Source organism: Anolis sagrei, chromosome 1, assembly GCF_037176765.1.
Source record: "Anolis sagrei isolate rAnoSag1 chromosome 1, rAnoSag1.mat, whole genome shotgun sequence".
Taxonomy (NCBI): domain Eukaryota; kingdom Metazoa; phylum Chordata; class Lepidosauria; order Squamata; family Dactyloidae; genus Anolis; species Anolis sagrei.
In genome coordinates, this window is record NC_090021.1 from 101,521,760 (window position 1) to 101,545,408 (window position 23,649).

Sequence of the window (23,649 nt, forward strand, 5' to 3'; positions counted from 1 at the left end):
AGAGAATATTATCTCTGGCTCTTCATGCTATCTAATAAAGCATATCATGTCTGGTTATTTTAAGCCTTAAGTCATAGATGCAATTAGTTGGGAACAAGTCCCACGGGATTTAATTCTGGTAGAACATAGTTTTATATTATATGTTAATGTTTTTAATTGTATTTTATGGTTTTGGGGGCATTGAATCGCTGCTGACTGTAAACTGCCTTGAGTCACCTGTGGGCTGAGAAAAGCGATATATAAATATAGTAAATAAATAAATATGCATAGACATTTGTTCCCAGATATAAGGGTAAAAAATTTCAATTTAAAAATAAGACAAGTTAATCAAATAGTTAGGATTGGACAGAAAGTGATGCAGCATTGGCTCATAAAATAACTTGGTCATTTTTATTTCTTATCCATGTGTTAAGTTCACATACAGGCAGTCCCCGAGTTACAAACATCCGACTTGCAAATGACTCACAGGAAAGAATGGGTGAAACAATGGAAAGTTAGAGAAATCCAGAAGGGAAATTCTCTTGTGGAAGAGTTATCATGAGGAAAAGGTGTCTCCACTGAAGCTTTATCGACAATCCTTGTTTCCACAACAAGCCAAATTTTTCAGAGTCCAGTTGTCGAAAATAAGGTGAAATCTTCTGAACAGCGGCGTGTGTGTGCGCGCACACTTTGGGTAGTATAGGGAAGGCTTAACACCCCCGTGGTGTTTGTTTTGCTGCCTATGTCTCTGTTACATATGTACATACTTGGCTGGAGTTACACTTAAAAATATTCCTGTTCAGACTTACAAACAAATTTAACTTAAGAAAAGACTTACTGAACCTATCTTGTTCATAACTTGGGGACTGCCAGTACTGCCTTCGAGGAATGAACAACAAATCCCCGTACCTTGACCAGCTCAGTACAAAATGCACTTTATCTCTTCCTTCAGTGAAATTAAATCCCATTGTTTGTCCCATATGAATCTCCCACCAGATACATTACAGATACAATCCTATCCTTTGTCATTGGCCCTGCCTACTTGGCTCAATTTTTGGTTATTTTATGTTATATACTGTGTTTATTTTATATTATTTTCTTTTGTTATATTTTATTGTATTTTGTTCGATGTATTATTGTATGATTGTATGTTTGTATTCTTTTTGCCATGTTGTAATTGCTGGGCTTGGCCTCATGTTAGCTGCCCCGAGTCCCCTTGGGGAGATGATGGTGGGGTATAAATAAATTATTATTATTATTATTATTACTATTATTATTATTACTATTATTATTATTATTATTATTATTGGCAAGTCTTCTTGACCTAAAATCCCCCAAAGTGGAAAAACAAAAACAATCTCAGAACAGTAAATAAAACAAAAAGAATTGACAATTTCAATATGAAAATATTTTAAAACCGGTAATAAGACTGATGAAAAAACCCTAAGAAATGCCTATAAGATAAGTGTTACGATCTATTGATCTACCACTTTACTTATGCCCCCCCCCCCCCCAAACTTGAAAGCAAAATATCTAATTATATAAAAGGAGGAATCTAGGTGAAATTTCCCAGAGACAGTGACTTGAAGGCACACACAACCACATTTTTTACCACATGTTAATTTTAAGCTGATTTTTGTTTAAATTATTTTGCAACATGGCTTTAAAAAAAACACCAAAGTATTCATTGACTATATATTGTCAAAGGCTTTCATGGCCGGAATCACTGGGGTGGTTTCCGGGCTGTATGACTGTGTAAATATGTTGACTCTTCTGTTCTTTTTTAGTGACATTCAAATGGAAAAAAGATCATTCCTTCTTAAAAGGAAAGAAAACAGCTCTGCTAGCAACAATAATCTTGAAGTGCTTGTATCTGTGCTAATTTCCTCCATCTGGAATCACACATTTGCAGCATCTCCTATACTATCTTTAGAATGTAAAAATCTGTTTTTAGTTTCTTTTTTTCTTTAAAAGCTGCTTGTCATGTGACATTGGAAGAAACAGGTGTGCTATTGTGGAGCAGAAAGATAATGATTTTCGTTTGATGAAGGATTCTGGTTTTAGTTTTGTGGGTTTTTTTGTGTGTGGTTGATATTGATCTTTTATAAAGTCTGAACTTGTGCCACTAATCTTTACATGCGTAGCGCAATACATTGAAGACACCGGAATGAAATGTGATCTGTGAGAAGGGAATGGTAGACATAAGGATGTACAACAACACCTGCCAGCTTGTTACGGGGGGTGCATCTACACTGTAGAATAAATGTAGCTTGGCACCACTTTAACTGATATGGCTCAATACTATAGAATCCTGGGAGCTGTAGGTTTACAAGGTTTTTAGCCTTCTCTGCCAAAGATTGCTGGTGCCTTACAAAACTACAACTTTAGGATTCCATATCATTGAGTCATAGCAATTAAAGTGGTGTCAAACTGCATTAATGTTTGTACTTCTTCTGGTTTGGCATGCTACAGCCTAGGATGAATCAGAGTGTTTGCAGAAGCGTAGGACTCTTTATTGTGCAAAAATAAATGGGAAAAATAGGGTGCAAAAGTAATATATGAAAAATAAGAACATTGTTCATAATGTTTGCGCAAAAAAGGACAACATTTTGATAGAAAGCAATATCAATGTTACTATTTTGGGCCATTTAAATATTTAATTTTTTTGGTTTATATTTTAAAAAATGAATAACTGTAGATAAATAGCAGATTACCTGCTGCTTGCGGCTAACACAAAAGAAGCAAAACCTTTTTTGTTTTGTTTTCATGTGTGATGTTTCCAAACTTAATGTCAACAGTAAGAGCTCTTTCTAATGATATATGTAACCGTGGAATTTCTGGTTGCCTCTCAAATGTTACGGTGTGTCTTCAAGTCATTTTTGACATACGGTGACCTAAGGCAAGCCTATTATGAAGTTTTCTTCACAGGATTGCCTTTGCCTTCCTCTGAGACGGAGAGTATACCTTCCCCAATGTCACTCAATGAGGGCGCATCCAGACAGCCACTTTATTGAGGAAACGTCCACAATAAAAAGGGGGCTGTCCAGATGACATCCTGGACAAACCCAAATTAATTCACCACAACCAGGAAAACCCTGGTTTGTGGTGAATTAATTTGATAGTGGGTTCATTCCGCTCCTTCTGGAAGGTGCAGGATAAACCCACTACTTGTGGTGTCTGGATTGCAGAATACTGCAGTCCAGATAGTATTCCCATGGTTTTCTGGGCCAAATTAGTCCGGAAAACTGTAGGAATACCAACCCCCTCTCCAAAAGCCTCCCAAAACAGAGTAAAAAAAAACAAACAGAAGAACTCACCTGGCCCCCATGAAGCAGCTGCCTGAGTTCTTCTGGGAGGGGGCTACAGTGTCCTGGTGTTCTCCCGGGCAGTCCTGGAAGAACATCTGGATGCCCACCCCAGAAAGCGCACACTTTCTGGGTTGTGTTTAGATCCGTGTTTTTTTAAACGCGGATTCTCCTGGGATAACGACAGGGCTGGAAAGACCCTGAGTTTCTATGGCCAAGCAGGTATTTTAATCCTGGTCTCCCAGTGTTGTGTAAATGCATGTGTATTTTCAACCTGACTGTCAACTTATGGTGACCCCTTGGATTTAATAGGCAAGGCTGATCCTTTTTAGCTTCCAAGATCAGATGGGATCTGATACCTTTTAGGTATTTAAGCCAGTTATTGCTGAGTATACTTTGGTCTTATTGGCCATTTTGGGGGAATGTAAAGGACTCCCTTTCTCCACATAAACACTTCTGCAAGGCTTGGGTGTCTTCTAGCTTTGTTGATCCCAATCAGTAGTGGACAGCTCATAAAATTGAGATTTTATATTTGTACCTGAAGAGGAAAGCTGTAATTTTACACACTAGCCATAGGCACTATCACTGTAGAACTTCACTTGTTGATGTTTAATGATAATTTTAATTTTTTAAATCATTTCCCTCAAAGCTATTGGTCAGTTAGCCCACACTCTTTGAAGAGTTATTGTTTCTGCTGTGACTTACATGATGAAGAGACAGGTGAAATAAGCATTGCTGACAAGAAGTAGATCTTGAAAAATAAGAAAAAGAAATGATAGAATGTGTCTAAATTCAATTAGGGTATATATGTGCTTTAACAGCTTATCAATTTAGTTTATGACATTTTGATACTGCATAATCATAATTTCCTGATTCTGAATTAACATCAAGAAAAATAATTGAATACTGTTTTATCACATTACCATGAGTCATCAAGGACTTTCAATTATTGCTCAAGCAATAAACACATATATAAGCTTCTGCAAAAGAGTGAATAAAATAAGGCAGATATCCAAGTGACATTAGAATGCAAGAGAGGGCCCTTCCAGACATGGGTACATTCTGGGAGGAACTTGGATTTAATCCATACACCTACCTCAAACCCTTCCAGAATTTAATCCACACACACACCCCAAACCTCAGGCTTTCCCTGTGTGTGTGTGGTTATATGTCCTCCCAGGTCAAACTGGAAATCCCAGTTTACTCCTGATTAATCTGGGTTTACCTGAGGTATCATTTGGATGCCTCAGGTAAACTTGTGACCCATTATAGGTTTTAGGGCCTTTGCAGAAGGACCCTGGGAGCTGCAGCCTTAAAGATACACTGAGGCTGGAACTACACTGCCATATAATCCAGATTATCAAATCAGATAATATAGATTATCTGCTTTGAATTGGATTATATGAGTTTACATGGCCATATAATTTGGTTCAAATAAAAAAATGATTTTATATAGCAGTGTGGATGGGGCCTGAGGCTGGATCTACACTGACATATAATGCAGATTATCAAACAAATAATCCAGATTATCTGCTTTGATTGTATGAGTCTGCACTGCCATATAGTTTAGTTCAAAGGAAATAATATGGATTTTATATAGCAGTGTAGACTCATATAATCCAGTTCAAAGCAGATAGTCTGGGATCAAATACTGGATTATTTGGCAGTGTAGATCCAGCCTGAGACTCATTTCACAAATATTTGAAAATCCAAACTTTTTTTTTACTGGAGGGATGGGCAGCTATATAAGCCTAAAGACCAAATTTCAGCGTGGGAAATTTCCAGGGACTTCAAAGACTGCAAAAATTGCTCCCATGAAAAGTTACATAAAATGAGAAGTGAAAAAAATTCACTTCTGACTTTGATGAGTAGAATTTTTTTTAAAAATGGCAAACAGTATATGGGGCAACCAGAAATGCCATTCCCAGAGGCTTTCAGGAGAAACAGTGCCCTCTCTTCTGCCACAAAATGGGTGGTACAGGGAGTCTAGAAGGCCACTTATCTTTGACCCCAAAGTGTTCATCTATTGAATTAGTGGAAGAGTAAATCATGGACAGGAGAGTCTAACGTGGAATGATGTTCTGACCTTGAGCCAGGGAACAGGTTAGAAGATACTTTTAATGAGAGCATATTCTTTTCTATTCTTTTATAATTTTTATTGCTATTTATAAGATAATTGTTTGCTTGTAATATTTACCAGTTATGGCAATAAAAATGTAAATATTTAAAACACTACCTGTGCTGTATTCTGGGTGGGTCAAAGACTGGCATGTGCAACCATCCTTGCTAGCTTTGAAGTACGCATACTGCCAGGGCGAGGATGAAGAGAATCCTTTAGCTCTCTCCAAATCATTTGGTGGTCCCGGGTGGTTCTTTTGGGGAGTTCCAGTAAAAATCTGGATCCACTGATCTTGAGGGGAGCAGAGGGGACGGTTGGATATGTTGCAGTTAGGAATGTCAATTATCACTTGCTTCATTCTTGCATTTTGGAGGAGGACGAGGACAATACTTGTTTTGTGCCAAGGTGAGAAATTTCCTGGGTGTTATGAAACACAACAAACTCTCTTGACAAAAAATGATTTTTAAGGTTAAAAGCCTTGAATGGTCCCAGACCTCAATACTGATATTTAATAAGCATACATTTATGTATCATACAAAAATCCTTGATGATACCATGCGATTCTGCTAAAAAATGATAGACCCTTATTTTTAAATGCATCTAGAAATATCTGTGTATTTATCTATCTGCCTGTTGTTTAAACAATAAGTGATGAGTAGCAAGCCACAAAGACAGCCTGGGAATAAAGCAGTCACATTTGTGAAAGGTCATGAGGCTGTAAAATCCAGTGTATGTAAATGTTATTTCTCTAATCAGCCTCTGGTGGCCTCTATACAAAGAATCTTGTGCCACATAATGGCATTCGTCAGACAGATGCCACCGGCAGTCTCTGGCAGCCTTTCTATGCTCCTGTCAAATGGTCCCCATCACCTGCTTTTCCTTCACACCTTCAGCTGTCAGGCTTGTGACCTTCCCTCCGGTGAGGAGACACTTAGAAGACTCTGGAATTTAAGCGTCATAATTTGATAGCCCAGCAACATCTCTCCAGTTAAGTCTCTCTCCAGGCTATGGGCTTTGTTATTTACCACCTCCTTGCTGATCATCAGATCTTCTTACATCCTACTAGGCAGTTCAGGAAATGTTTAATGGAACATTTTATTCTTTCTTTCTGCAATGTCAAGGAAACACTGACCTTGTCTAAGCCTTTTCATTGTCCTGGGAACCCCGGCTGAGCAGCTACATAGAGGAGGGCATGAATGAGACAGAATGTCACAAGAAAATCTTATTCCACCTTAAACATGCACAGGAGTTCCCCAGCTCATCTATCCCCATGTAATATGATTGAAAGTGCATCTCAGATGCCCATCTAATTTGGGCTAAGTGGCTTCAACATTCATTTAAATTTACTCATCTGCATAAACACTTTCTGAGATCATCATTCCATCAGCAATGTAAATAAACTGATGATGCAAAACAAAGCATAAGAAATATCTAAAAACATTTTACCACTAAGTCATGGAAAGAAGAAGTAAAAAACAACTCAAGTTTGGTAATAACTGTAACTGAAATTCAAGAGGGCATCACAAAGCAATCGGAATTTGTACATTCCACAATGTTTAGAATAATTTACTGGGGTGGTATGAATAATGTAATATACAAAACAAAAGTTTCTGTTTCAAAAACTGAAATAAAAATACTACTCAAAACTTTTTGTTGCCATTTTCCTTACTCCTTCCTTCTTTCTCCCTCACCAACATTTCCACAGTTTGCCCCATCTGACTGGTCTTAAGTCCTGTTTTGCAATGTTCCATGATAGTCATATTCTTGCTCCCAAGGTGAGTTTTATTGTTTGAGCAGATAGGTCATTGCATACCTAACTTCTAACCCCCCTCCCAAACAGAAGGAAGAGTGGCGAACATTCAGCTCTGGTGACCCTATGGTCTGCCTCTGCAGATCCTGCAGATCACTCCCACAATACAGTGGGCATCAGCCACTTGTGTTTTCCATTGCATCAAAACAGTGTTTCTGGAAAGTTCAGGACTGTTGTCGATTTTAATTTACAAAAGTAATCTAGGGTTTTAAGCCAGTTCAAAGCCACACTATTTATTTATTATTATTTATTTACAGTATTTATATACTGCTTTTCTCATCCCTGGGGGGGGGGGGGGGGGACTCAAAGCGGTTTACACAAAAATAATGGCAAAATTCAATGCCTTACATACATAAATTAAAAAAAAAATCTCAAATCAACAACGGAAGGAATTCACCAAAAGATAAAGGGACATTTAAAACATGAAATATAAGAATAAAACACTGAATAAAAGCATAAAATCACGTTATCAATTGATAGAGAAAAGCCTGAATCATAAAAATGCAAGCACTTCTGTACTGAACTATGACCTCATCGCCATTCGTCACCTTATCTATGAACGCTATCCACAGTCATAAAGATAGACTTTCTGTTGTTAGACTCTGAAAAAGTAAATTTTGCTTACTGATAACCTAGGATGTCATGGAGTTGTCAACTTACAAACAAGGAAGCTCTTGGGACTCTGTGTCCCTAAATATGTGTAGAGGGTGGGGAAAACCCAATGTGAAAAAAGTCCTTCAGAACTATTTTAAGGGCATAGTATAGAGCATGTGCAAGTGCCTTCAATTTGATATAAAATTTCTTGCACCCTCATGTACTTTACTTATATCAAACCCCAGTAACCCTAGACATTATGGTACCTAAGAAATGTGAAAAGCCAAGAAACTAAGGGCCCTTCCACATAGTCCTATATCCCAGAATATCAACGCATAAAATCTCATACTATCAGAGTGTGGATTCAGATAACGCAGTTCAAAGCAGATATTGTGGGATTTTCTGCCTTGATATTCTGGGATATTCTGGGATATGGGCTGTATGGAAGGGGCCTAAGTCTCTAATAACTTCATCCCGCGGGGGGCGGGGCGGCGGCGGCGGAATCATCATTATCTGTAGAATCATGTTCTTTACATGGCATTTCATGAACAAAGGGTAGTAAGTCATGAGGAGAATTGAAATGTCATTATCATAAAAATGCTGAAGCAGTAAAAATGTACTTGAAGAAGGTACTTCTTGTACTTCCAAGATTTTCTAGCATCTTATTAACTGAAGCCTTTTAACTATCCACATATGATATGAAGGAGATGAATTCTGACTAGTTATCATGGCAATTGGATTGATACTAATTGCAAACTTCATTGTTCCTCTACAGCCAGACATCCTTCCTTATAAAGGTAAGCTTCATTGTGTTGGTTAATGACAAAAGATTTAACAGTGAAGTTCTCACATCACAACAGATACATTCTCCTAGCATTGTTGAAAAGTTTCCTTTGGTTAGTGTTAGGTTCCACCTATGCTACCATATAATTTAGATTATCAAAGTAGTTTCTATGAGTGTACACTGCCATATAATCCACTTCAAATCAGATAATCTGGATTCCAATATTTTCTAGTATCTTATTTTGTTTGTTTGTTTCTGTGTTGACAAAAAATGCAGTTGTGCAAATTCTCAGTACAAATTCTGAGCAATGTGGGGATCTCTTTGGGCCCTTCTACACTGCCATATAATCCAGAATATCAAGGCAGATACTCCATATTATCTGCTTTAAACTGCATTATCTAAGTCTACACTGCCATATAATTCAGTTCAAAGCAGATAATGTGGATTTTATTCAGCTGTGTAGGGGCCTCAGACATGGGATAACACCACTGTACAATCCATAACACTGGCCAACACACATTTTGTTGCCCCAAATGTTAGCTCTGTTTCTGGGTATATTTGATCTACTGATTCCAAAAATTGCACGACTTTCCCCCTATCACCTCTAGTTTTTGAGATACAGAACATATGCCATCTACCAGTAGCTATCTTCTCATCCATAGAAAATCATGATAACCATACCTAAGAAATGAGAGCTGATTTGGTCTATCCAATGCAATTTTCTGAATCAGTATGGCAAACAACCCCAAGAATAGGCCTAAAAACCAAGACACCAATTTTTCTGTTGGGCTATATAATTTGGCCCCAAAACTTGTGTTTGGCCTATACATGAGGTCAATTTTTATATAGATGCATATAGTAATCTCATTTCAAAACCTGAGTAGAAGTGTGTGTGTTTTTTTCTCTCAATACAATAACTAGTTCTTCAATTATTATAACATTAGTAAATAAACTAGACAGTACTAGCAATTGGTTAATTTAAGAGCCAGCTTAATTAGCATGCGGTTTCACAGTTTCAGCATTGTATCAATTAGTAAAGTGCTGAAAGAAGTGAGAATCCAGATTGCAGTTTTGTACTGAAGTCCATTAGCCTAAAGAATAATGTCAAGACTTTCTTTGCTCAAGTCAATGAACTGGAAAATCACTATCAAACCCCATTATGGTATATATTTTTGGCCTCAGGGTACTGAAAGTTCTCATGGGTCTATGACTTCATTATACCATTTGACATTACTTATACTTATGTCGTTGAAAATGCCTATACTGTGTAAATGTAGATTTGAAATGCTAAACATTTTTCTTAGCCAGATTATTATCTTTAATATATTCTTGCAGTTATTCATGGAGAGTTTTAAAGTGGAATGGTTTCTCTGAGCTCCCCCCCCCCCCCCCCCAGTTTTAGGTTCATTTCTTTTCATTTCTGTCTCTGCTTGCAGATTTTCCCCATGAAGTTCAGCCAGTAAATTCATATGTATTTTTACATTCATATTTCTCTAAATATACCTGAAATAAGTACCGAGAAGTGATCCACCCTGCTACTGGCATCTTTTTGTACAGGCAGTCCTCGCGTTATAAATAACCGACTTACAAACGACTCATAGTTAAGAATGGAGGTGAGACAACCAGAAGTGAGAGAAATCTATCCCTTGGAAGGGAAATTCACTCCTAGAAAAGTTACCATAGGAAAAAGGTGTCTCCACTGAAGCTTTATTGTCAATATTTGCTTCCACAACAAGCCACATTTTTCAAAACGTTTCAATCATCACAGAAAGTGAGGCAAGATCTTCTGAACAGGAGCACGGACAGCAAAAGAAACACCACACAGGTGTTATCCCTTCCTGATGCTATCCCAAGGAAATGTGTGTGTGTGTGTGTGTGTGTGTGTATGTATGTTCCAGCTTATAAAGAAATTCAACTTAAGGACAAATCTACAAAACCCGTCTTATTTGTAACTTGGGGAATGTATTATGTTTATGTCATTATGCATGTTTATGCACACTATCTCATAGCATACTTATGTAATGTACTATATACTTATTCTTTTGGAAGTCTCTGTTTTGGACTACAATTTCCACACTCTCCTAGCCAAGGTAGCCATTTTGATTAGAGAATTCTGTGGGCTATAGTCTAAAACAGGGGTCCTCAAACCTTTTAAACAGAGGGCCTGGTCACAGTCCCTCAAACTGCTGGAGGGCCGGATTATAATTTGAAAAAAACATGAATGAATTCCTACGCACACAGCACATCTCTTATTTGTAGTGCAATAAACACTTAAAAACAATGCAATTATTAAAATGAAGAACAAATTTAACAAATATAAACTTATTAGTATTTCAATGGGAAATGTGGGCCTGCTTTTGGCTGATGAGATAGGATTGTTTTTGTTGTTGTTGTTGATGTTGTGTGCTTTCAAGTCATTTCAGACTTAGGTTAACTCTGAGCGAGGGCCAGGTAAATGACCTTGGAGGACCGTATCCGACCCTCGGGCCTTAGTTTGAGGATCCCTGGTCTAAAAATAGTAACTATCCATGCTTGGAACAAGTATGTGTTTAAATGAGAAATAAATTACTTTCTTAACAACAGGGAATGGATATCATGAAGGGCAGATTCTCTTTGCCTGAAAAGGTGGATGTGATTTGTTCTATCATTGTATTCCAATGCTGAAAGAAATTTCCACTTGCTGGTTGTATGCCTTGTTATGATCACCAGCCCAATAATTTGGCCCCAAGGTGGTATGCCAAAATTTGTAACTAAAAGCAAGTAGAGGAACGAGTGAATTTTACAATTAAACATTTGTTCATTTACAGGTCTGGGAAACCTTTTCCTTTCACTCTTCAGCCAACAAGATTCCTAGAGCAGCATACATTAAACCAACAAAAGCAAAAAAAAAAAAAAAAGTGCAATATTTATCAAAGACAAGCAAGTAGTCAAAAAAACAAAAACAAAAACAAAACTCCATTAAGTCCAAGATCTAAAATGGATTGAATGCATATGTGTTTGAAGTGCTCAACTACATATTTAATTCCTAAGCCATTCAGGCTTTTAAAATCTTAAAATGTACAATTTGTATTTTGTGAAGAAATAGATTAGTAACAGTTTCCAAAACTGACATCATATAATTCATATACCCAGCTATTTTGCCCTAATTGTTGTTTTAAAATGGTCTTTAAAGGTAGAACGCATCACATTAGTTTAAAAGAAATGCTATTACAAAGAATTGCAGTCAGGTTGTCTCCATTCCGAACCCTTTCAACTGGCACATCAATGAAATATTTATTTATCAGGTGTTATTTTGGACTTCCACTAAAGGAACATAAAATATATGAAGAGCAATGATGGATAAGACTAAAGGCCTCTTGAGTCCAACATTTTGATTAGACAGAGGTCCACCAAAATTATTTGTAAAAGCTCATGAGAAGGGTGTCATATCTGTATTCCTTGAGTTTTTAAGTGCTAGACCAAAAAATTGTCTGCTTTCTGTATATAAATACCATCCTGTGTGGAACACAAAGGCTGGTGTCTTCTCTTGATGATAAAATATATAGGAAGAAGTGCCATGGAAATTCTCCTTTCTCCTAGGTCAATGGAGATCGAAGCTGAAACAATACCTTGATTATTCTCTATTGGAAAATCCTACTGTTAAAAATGCTTGAAAAATTAGGATTTATCTAAACCAGGTGTCCTCAAACTTTTTAAACAGAGGGCCAGGTCACAGTCCCTCAAACTGTTGGAGGGCCAGATTATAATTTGAAAAAAACCATGAATGCATTCCTATGCATACTGCATATATCTTATTTGTAGTGCAAAAACACTTAAAAACAATACAATAACTGGGTTGTTATAGGTTTTTTCGAGCTATATGGCCATGTTCTAGAGGCATTTCTCCTGACGTTTCGCCTGCATCTATGGCAAGCATCCTCAGAGATAGTGAGGTCTGTTGCAACTAGGAAAAAGGGCTTATATATCTGTGGAATGATTACAATAATTAAAATGAATAACAATTTAAAAATATATAAACTTATTAGTGATTAAATGGGATGTATGGGCCTGCTTTTGGCTGATGAGATAGGATTGTTGTTGTTGTTGTTGTTGTTGTTGTTGTTGTGTGCTTTCAAGTCATTTCAGACTCAGGTTGACCCTGAGCAAGGGCCAGGTAAATGACCTTGGAGGGCTGTATCTGGCCACTGGGCCTTACTTTGAGGACCCCTGATCTAAACTGTTTTATGACACAAAACAGCATCAGGCAATGATAATACCTTTTCAACTGTTTGGGCTTATAGTTGCATTTTATCATATTGTTTACTGTCTTTCTTGTTGTTACCTTACAACAATGATAAGACTTGGAATCTTTAAATAAAAAATGGGATAGAAGGGTGGAATAGGTTAAACATTTTGTGAATTTTCAAATCTTTAAAAGTGAACATTCACATAGTTCTGCTTTTAGATCAGGTTTATTTATATTGATTGAGATTTTGCATCAAAAAGTATGATGTGTAATGTAACAATGATGGAGCTATGTCACCAACACAATACACAACCCTGCAAGTCAATTTATTTATTTACTTCATTTATATACCGCTTTTCTCAGCCCTTAGGCGACTCAAAGTGGTTAACAGCAGCAATTTCAATGCACACATTACAAAACCATTGAAGCATTTAAAAACAATAGCATAACAATATGACATATGAAGAATCAGGTAGTGCACAAGATGTTGTAGTGCACAACAAACTCACAATTTGAAACATGCTGTTGGCTCCATTTGCACAGTGGTCCCAATGGTGCAGCACAATATCACCATCTAGGGGAAATGCAGGGAATAATCAAAACAAGTGAAAGAGGAAGGTGACCACAACATACAGTTATGGCACCTCATTTATGCAAGTTATGGCACTGCTTTGATTCCCCTTCGGGGTGAGAAATTTATTTATTTATTTATTTATTTATTTATTTATTTACTGCATTTGTTGACCGCCGTTCTCAGCCCTAGGGCGACTCACGGCGGTGTACAACATATAAAAACAGTTTACAATAAGGCAATAACACAACAAAATATCAACATAACTATCAATAATATAACAATAATACAATTACACTAAATCATCCGCGCCGTCTCATCGTAGAATCATAAACCAATCTCGTAATCCATATTCCGTTCCAGTCGTCATTGCCAATTGTTGTAGCACTTAGTTAAACGCCTTCTCGAATAACCATGTCTTTAGGCTCCTGCGGAATGACATAAGGGAGGGCGCCTGTCTGATGTCTACAGGGAGGGTGTTCCACAGCCGGGGGGCCACCACCGAGAAAGGCAGTATACAAATACTGTAAATAAATAAATAATAAATTTAGGGTCTCGATCCATAGTATAAGAAGCTCTGGTCCAGCCCACATTTTACTAGCATCTTTGTGAGAAGACATGATGGACCCTATCTCCTTCTAAGAATACAAACATTGTGCGATGATTCAATTCAACTTTATGTCATCTTAAACTGATTTACGATTTTGTACTATCCCTCAGTGGTGCAGTAGGTTAAAGCGCTGAATCCAGGGAGTGGTGTGAGCTCCCACTGTTCACCCCAGCTTCTGCTAACCTAGCAGTTTGAAAACATGCAAATGTGAGTAGATATATAGGTACCACTCCAGCGGGAAGGTAATGACACTCCATGCAGTCATGCCAGCCACATGACCTCAGAGTTGTCTATGGACAATGCCCGCTCTTTAGCTTAGAAATGGAGATGAGCACCAACCCCCAGAGTCGGACACAACTGAACTTAATGTCAGGGGGAAACCTTTACTACTATCCCAGGACAATGCCAGCCATTATTTTGCAGTTTTTCTGTCTTTCAAATAATAAGTGGTTCTTCTTTATATTTTTACAGTTTTGCAACATGATATTTCTGCAAGTTCTTTTACAAGCCTGCTGAAGATTCAAAGTATTCAGTTGTCCCCTCCACATCTGCAGGTTTAACTTTTGTGGATTTGATTATTCGAGGATTTGATTAAAATGTTCTCTCTAGGAAACTTTAGGTTCTTCAGTCCAATTCTTAATAACATTAATGCTTAATTCTATTGTATATTTTTGGGGTTTGAATTGTATTGAATTTGTTGTAAGCTGCTTTGGGTCTTGTTTCTTGAGAGATAAAGCAGGGTATAAATCAGTAGTTCCCAACTTTTTTTTTATCAGGGACCACTTTGACCATGGACCACTCTCCACATTAGTACCAAAAGGGATACGAATCAGTTTTTGGACATATTTAGATTAGGTTTGCAGTGCTGATTCAGAAAATTGTATTGGATAGACCACATGAGCTCTAGTTTCTGATACGGAACATATGCAATAGTCAGCAACAGGAAAGGAGTGGCAGGTGGTGTGAAGTTGGAGAAACCAATTTCCCATATGTTTCACTTCTCCAGCTTGAAACTGTCAGGAACTTCTTCCATGCTCAAACAAAAATATCAGAGCAAGTTTTTTGCACTTAGCATTCATGAGCATTTGAAATAATATCTGTCTCTTTGGTCTCCCACTACATATATTTCAGTATTTCTGCTTGTTTGCAATTGCTACGCCTTCAATATGCCCAATTCGTAAGCTCTCTTAGCCATTTGCTACAGCTATTCCGTTCTTATGGCAAAGATGGCTGCAGCAATGCCTTAAACAACACTCTTTCCCTTTTTGTTTTGTATTTCTCCTGTTCTGGTTGTTTAGGCAGAAGGGGCAGACCAACAGTCCCCCTGTTTTTATGGGCACATAAAATCTTCCATAGATTCCTAGAAGATGGAAACTTGGAAGATCAATCAATTCTCAGCCTCTTTGTTAGTGTTGCTTTTCAAATACTATTGATGAGCAGGTGGTTTTCTAGCCACAAAATGTTTCAGTTGAAGAAGATAAAATGTTTCTCGTTGTGAAAGAATTTGATGGGGATCTTTTCAAAGAAAAAACCTAGACAATAAGTATTGACTTACTACTTTAGACTTTTTAGTTATCCATCTGGAAAAACTCAGTAGGAAGTGATCAAACATTTTCTGAAAGATATATTTTCAGATAATATATCCAGAACACAAGGAAACACAAGGAGAGAAGTGCTAGCTGCTTGTCTGTGCAGAAAGACTTCACGGGGCTATAGATTCAATAATGATGGGGACAATGGAAGCATGGATTTCTAAATGGCTTGGAGGACCAACAATAAAGCAAAAATGCCTATTTTTTATATTAAGAAACTATTATTGGCCCATTTTCAAAATTAGATATTCTGTAAATAAGAATATGTGGCTATAAAATTTTTAGTTATATATTTTATTATAAATGTAATATTACTAATAATATTACAGTATTATGTTATAGTACAATATAATATATAATATTAATATTGTGTTATGGTAATAATATAATATATTGTATTTGCTTTTTACTTGTAAGCTGAATCCCCTTCGGGGTGAGAAGGGCGGTATATATATATATATATAGAGAGAGAGAGAGAGATTGTGAGAGAGAGAGAGAGAGATGAGTAGGTATATAATTGCACATTATTGCTCAGCCTCAAGTTCTATCATTGGAGTATTCCTCCCCCCCTTGTGGGAAAGCCTGTTTCCACAACCCCCCCACCCCATAATGAGTTCTCCTCTGCAAACTACCTACTTCCTTCTTTAATCTTGCCTGATTAGTTTTAATCAGTTTGTCTTTTAATCATTACATGTAGCCTGCCCATTGTTATTGTGCGTGTGCTTATTGTAATTTTTACATTGTTATGTATGCATATGTTTTATGTTAATATGATGTTATTGTTATTGTTTGCGTTTTCGGTTTGTGTTTTGGTTTTTTCTTTATTGTAATTGTTATTTGGGTTTGGCCTCATGTAAGCTGCTCCAAGCCCCCACCAGGGAGATGGTGGCAGGGTATAAATAAAGATGATGATGATGATGATGATGATGATGATCATCATCATCATCATTATATAAATGTCATAAATAAATAAATATAAAATTGATAAAAAAAATTTTTTAGAGAAAGTCAAAAGTTTTTAAATCTATGCAATAGCTCTCTAAACAAAATTAGGGAAGAAATTGTAGGATGGCAAGTTCCATCGGTCCCAGTCAGCAAAGCCAATAGTGAGAAAAGCTGATATCTGAAGCCTAATATCTCCATGATTCTTATTAAATCCAACATTTTTTCTGCCTAGAGGTGTTAATTGTGATTACCCATTTTTCATTAAATTAAATGGAGCTGGTCTAGGTAGAATTACTGCTAGTTTTAGCTCATTATGTTTAACTGGCAATTCTCTCCCCCTCCCCCTCCCCTTTCACCCTGGTTTTCTTTATATTCCTCTGCTCTCCCTTCTTACTTGTTAAAATCGTATCCTTCTGTGTTCATCAAATACACAGGAGAATTTTGAAAGTAGAAAATTTATGAAGACATTCCTTCTCTATTTTCATGTGTGTTCAGCAGCCTTTTGAAAATATTGCAGCACAGTAATACTACAAATTATCCAATGAAGAAGCACCAAATATTCAAGACGAACCCTTAGAGTCATAGAATAGAATCATAGAGTTGGAAGAGAACTTGTGGGCCATCCAGTCCAACCCCCTGCCAAGAAGCAGGAAAATTGCATTCCAACCACCCCTGAAAGATGGCCATCCAGCCTCTGTTTAAAAGCTTCCAAGGAAGGAGCCTCCACCACACTCCGGGGCAGAGATTTCCACTGCTGAACGGCTCTCACAGTCAGGAAGTTTTTCCTCATGTTCAGGTGGAATCTCCTTTCTTGTAGTTTGAAGCCATTGTTCTGCGTCCTAGTCTCCAGGGCAGAAGAAAACAAGCTTGCTCCCTCCTCCCTATGACTTCCTCTTACATATTTATACATGGCTATCATATTTCCTCTCAGCCTTCTCTTCTTCAGGCTAAATATGCCCAGCTCTTTAAGCCACTCTTCATAGGGCTTGTTCTCCAGACCCTTGATCATTTTAGTCCCTCTCCTCTGGACACATTCCAGCTTGTCAACATCTCCCTTCAATTGCACTGCCCAGAATTGGACACAGTATTGCAGGTGTGGTCCAACCAAGGCAGAATAGAGGCGTAGCATTACTTCCCTGGATCTAACCACAATACTCCTATTGATGCAGGTCAAAATCCCATTGGCTTTTTTTTGATGCCACATCATATTCTTGGCTCATGTTTAACTTGTTGTCCGTGAGGACTGCAAGATCTTATTCAAACGTACTGCTCTCGAGCCAGGCATCCCCCATTCTGTATCTTTGCATTTCATTTTTTTTCTGCCTAAGTGGAGTAGCTTGCATTTGTCACTGTTGAACTTCATTGTTTGTTAGTTTTGGCCAATCATCTCTCATTTTGAATTCTGCTCCTGTCTTCTGAAGTATTGGCAATCCTTCCCAATTGGGTGTCATCTGCAAACTTGATGATCTTGCCTTCTAACCCTTCATCTAAGTAATTAATATTCATGTTGAATTTGTTGTGAACTGTGAAATAACCATCATTGTTTTCTAATGAAACATTAGAATAAAATATATAGTGTTTTTCACATTTCTGTTTGTCCATCACCTTTTGGGCTCCTGGTAGCACAGCAGGTTAAACCACTGAGCTGTTGAACTTGCTGACCAAAAGGTTGGTGGTTTGAATCCAGGGAGCAGAGTGAACTCCTGCTTTTAGCCCCAGCTTCTGCCAACCTAGCAGTTCGAAAACATGCAAATGTGAGTAGATCAATAGGTACCACTTCTGCTGGAAGATAATGGTACTCCATGCAGTCTTGTTGGCCACGTGACCTTGGAGGTATCTATGGACAATGCCGGCTTTTTGGCTTAGAAATGGAGATGAGCACCAACCCCCAGAGTCGGACACGACTGGACTTAATGTCAGGAGAAACCTTTTCCTTTGCTTATCATCTTTCAATCTTTTGTCTTTTGTGTCTTGATTTTTAAAACATGATGTTAGAAATATTTTTATAGTCAGGACTTTGTTCATGCCACCAAAAGCAATCACTTGTGAATCTTTCCCACAATTTTGACCAATCATATTTGTTGGGGAATTGTTCCTCTGTGTTTTGTTCTATATACAGAGATTTCAATTGCCTTTATTACAATGTGTCTGTGCTGACATTTATTTTCATTTCAAAGGTACTAAAGGGACAAATGATGCATCATAAATGCATTCCGGTCACTGCTGTTCTTCAGTGAAAAGATACCTTCTGTTCTATTCTTTTTTATTTAACCCGAATGCATGCAAATAAGCTCATTATCACCTTTCTCTGCTGAATATCAAACAACCTCGATCCCTATAACCCATCATAAAAACATGGCATTACTCAAAATGATTGGGACAGAAAAAAGAGCAATGACTGAAATTTAAATGGGTGCAAAAACTACAGCCAATTACTTCATGTGGACTCGATTCCTTGTTGAAGCTTCCACCAAATGTATTGCTGTAATTGATTGAAAATTGCATTGAATAGTAGACAATCCTATAAACTGCAGCAAAAATGAAGTGGGTTGAATTAACTTGTCCCTCCAACACACCATTGCTATAACAGCCATTTTTTGAAATGAAACATAACACTGGAGACTATTGTCATTTCCTGGAATGGTGAATCTAATGCCATGGTCCATCCGAGGATAGGGTGGAAATGGCCTCTGCCTCCACTAGCACTTGCCCACTCCTGTATTGAAACAAATAAAAGAAATGATACTGATAATCTAAGATGGAACATTAGATTATATTAATAACTAAGATTCTACATTGTGCCTATGAGGGTATAAATGTGTATTCACATAGTTATGCATCAGTTTGGCTACAGCATCCTTCTGAATATTGACATTGCATAGCCACCAGTTGCATATCTGCTAGTGTACTTGTTTATTTTTCTGTTTTGCAATGTGGGATGCAGTGGTTGATTTTGCAGGAAAGTAACATAGTTATTTGTGGGTTTAACTTTTATGATTTTGTTTAATCTTTTATGAGTTTTTAACTTTTTAGATTGTTTTGTATGTGTGGGTTTAACTTTTATGGATTTTTATCATTCACTGATTTGATTAATACAGTCTCTAGGAATCTCTAGCTCCTCCAGCACAATTCTGTGGTTGACCTTTTAGTCTCAGAAGAAGGCAATGACAACGCTCTTCTGAACAAATCTTGCCAAGTAAATCTTGCCAGTGGATGTTGACCATAAAGTAGATGATCTAGAGATTCAATGTGAAGTATTCTCTGAGATTTAACAAACAGTTTTTAAAATCTCCTTTCCCCAATTTTGCAGTAGTTCTTGTTCCCCTAATCACAGAGGACTTACTGTATATCGAAGGCACTGATTAATTATTCTGTAATACCCAATACAACTGTGTGGCTCAAAATCCTGTTGGCTATTCCTCACTAGAATAGACCCATTGGAGGTGCAATTACACTGTAGAATTAATGCAGTTTGGAATCACTTTAATTGTTATGGCTCAGTACTATGAAATCATGGGAACTGTGGTCTGGTGAGCCACCCATACTCTTTGGCAAAGGGTAAAACTTCCATAGCATTGAGTTCTCACAGTTAAAGAGTTGTCTAGCTCCATTAATTCTCCAGTGTAAATGCAGCCTAAATCACCTTTGAATTGTCTGGGAACAGCTAAGTAAACCAAATTGATTTAAGTATTCTGCTATGATTGAACTACCAAGAGGATTTATTCTGATGAGAAATTGTTAAACTGGCCTCCAGGAACTGAATATGTCCTTGCACAGTGGCCAAAGAAGTATGAGTCCATGGATAAGGAAATAGAGACATGCATGACAACAGCAAGATTGTAGTCCTAATCCTCTAATGATTGATCCTTATGTCCGCAGCTTTTAAGAAGTAATCTTAATCTCAATTCACCCATAGAGAACTGTTTTCTGTTTCCCTACTTATATCAAGAGAAATGCATGTCATTCATGCTGTGCATTTAACTGTCAGCACAGCTCTTAAAAGTATCTATTTACAGTCTTTCATTCATTGCCCCATTGTCCACCATATAACCTACAACAGATGTTTCAAACAGGATATCATCTGGAGTGTGAATTGCAGGATCTATTACTTCTCTAAACAGTATTTTCTGACAGAATAAAAAGGGGGGAAAGTAGTAGCTGTCAAACATGATGATGAACTGCTCATTTCAAGAACTAGGCAGAATTAGCTTTTAAACCTAAAGTAAGATTAAGTGCTCTGACAGATCATTTGTAAAATAAAAGTGTATTGGTGTAGACATAATATCACACGGGTGGTCTGATCCTATTCAATGCTGATGATATTAGAGTACAGCCTGGGATTTGTACTTCAACAATGAAGCAAGACAAAGACAGAGTTGTGCAGCCATTCCTCAATTATGGTGTATACGTGCCATTAAGGTTCTTTTTTAAAAAAAAACCTGTTGCCTTGAGGGATAGAATAGTTTTCTGTGTACAAAAGGCTTTAGGTGGTGTATCGCTAGCATTTTGGTCTTCTGGCTCAGAAATATTTTTTCTCAGATTCATGGCCCCTTATGGATTTGGTAGGATATGTAGGGAGACTGACAGTACATTCATTGTTATTGTAGTTTGTGCACCCTTGTGGTCAGTGTACCAGGGATGGAATCAATGAGGGGGTTTGGGAACTGTGTTAGTGACCTGCCATGGATAGGGTTGTTCCTACAGAGACTGTGCATAGCTTGGAAGTAGTTCTAGATCCTCTGAATAAAGTTTTTGTAAAGAAAACCTGTTAGGGCTGCTCTAGAGCAGCCCTGTTGTTTTGATCTCCAACTCTCAGAAGGCCTAGCCAGCTTGTCCAATGGTCTGGAATTCTGAGAGTTGGAGAGTTGGAAGCCCAAACAGCTGGAGGGCTGCAGGTTGTGCAGGCCTGCCTGGAGTCATTACAAGTGAGAAATGACTTGAAGGCACAAAAAGCATCAGCAATACAAATGGCACTGATAGACTACTTAAGTTCATGCTATATCTGGAGCTACCCTTGAATATGCCCCTGAAGTTGCAAGTTATTGCAGAATATAGCAGTTAGACTGATGACAGGAACAGTTTATAGAAACTATTTGCTTTATATTGACCTTGTTTATTTGGTGGGTTTTTTTGGACTTATGACATGATCCAAATACATAAATAAATAGTTCAGACTAATAACTTATTTCCCGTGGCTGCACCTTTTGTATTAAATAAGTTGGCTATATGTTTAATATTGTATCGTATAAGCTGCAAAAAACATTTACCTTTGTGATTTATGTACTAGGACTTGTAGTGGATTTTTGTGTGTTGTGATTCTGGGAATCCATTGTCTTTTGTAGTAATTATGTGGACTCATTTTATGTCATGTTCATTTATGTTGGTTTGTAATTTACTGATGTGTTCTTGATTTGTTTATTGATTTGTTTATTGATTTGTTTACATATTACTGCCGGCATTGAATGTTTGCCATTGTGTATTTTGTTGTGAGCTGCCCTGAGTCTCTTTGGGGAGATAGGGCGAGCTATAAATAAAGTTTAATTTCATTCAATAATCATGAGAACATTCCTAGCACAACAAGACAGGATGGCAGCATTCACTTTCAGCTTTTTTGTCCTTTGCTGGTAGAAAAAGATAACTTATTATCAATATCTGTCCCTGCTATTTCCAATGCTGTGTCATTTCCCACACCTATCTGTTCTACAGCAGATTCCCATAATTCTCATCTTTAAGGTCACAACTCTCATCACTCCCAACATTATCATATGGTAGGAGTTGTTGTTTAGATATGAAGAATGTCAAATTGAGGATTTTGATTCTATGCAAAAACGAATGTGATTTCAAAGTTTTCTGGTAGTATTCTGGCAGCTGGTAGTTTTCTACACACATTTATAGGCAGGTTAAATATATATTTTCAAAGATTTTAGGATAGAGTGGGAAAGGGTGCTCTGCTCAGTTGCAAAGGCCCACATTATGTCCTTCATTTAACTTTGAAGCTCCAGATCCTTTATATATTGAAAACAGTGGAGACAAACGTTTTTACACCTGTCTGCACTGTCATCCTCACAGCAATTTTACAATATGATTCTTTGAATCTAATGGATTAAATTGACTCAATGTATTTTAAATCTTCCTTAATCACTGGCGCTTCTGCATATTTGATTTACGCATAAGTACCAGATGGCTTAAATCTACATATGTATTATTTTAGAACCCTTCATGGCACTAACGAAAGAATTGTTTCTATTTTGCATCAGTCACAGCATATTTACACAGTGTGATCTGAGAATATCATAATTCCTCTTGTCTTCTTCTCTCTTAAAACCTTTCAGTGAAAATGAAATGAAAATAAAGTGAGCTGCTTTTTAGCTGAGTGCATGGAGAGAGAGAAAGAAAAAAAAACCTTTGGAGACCAGATCAAAATAGATGAAAACAGATCTACTGAGAGAAGCTGCATTTTATGCCGTTGTCTGGGTACACAGTGTCCCCGTGAAGCTTGTCATGAGCATATGCAAAGTATGGAGGAGAAATGAAATGCACATGTCTGTACTTGCCAAGGAAATGGGGTGCCCTACATGGCATCCCGGAGTAATTGGCAGGGTTCTGTGCTTTGGCAGGACCCAACAAAGATGCTACGTTTTTGCCTGAAAATGTTGCTTAGTTTAATCTCCCTAAAAGTTACAGTCCCAATTATTCCTCTATTTTCCACTTTTAATACGCTTTTCAAATGTCCCATTTTTCTCCCTTTCTCCTACCATCTCCCTTTGTCCTTGTCTTACTTCAATGGCTGCAAACTGAATTCAGAGTGCAAAAGATGTGTACTACTTAACAGCACCTTTCGCTCTCAGAGCTCTTCCCTGCTACCATTCTGCAGCATAGCACCAACTCTGTCAACTCATTCCTGGAAGCTTGAAGAAAGCAAAAACTGATGACCCCTGTCCAGATAAGTTGAGAGGTCATGGGTTCAGAGCCATTCAAATCTTTTGAAAACCCCAAAAATATTACAAGCTCTTTTTCTCATGCCTGACAGTAACAATTCAATAAATAGATAACTAACAGTTGGATGCCTCTTCATGACACTAGGGGCATTTCCACACAGCTGAATAAAATCCCAG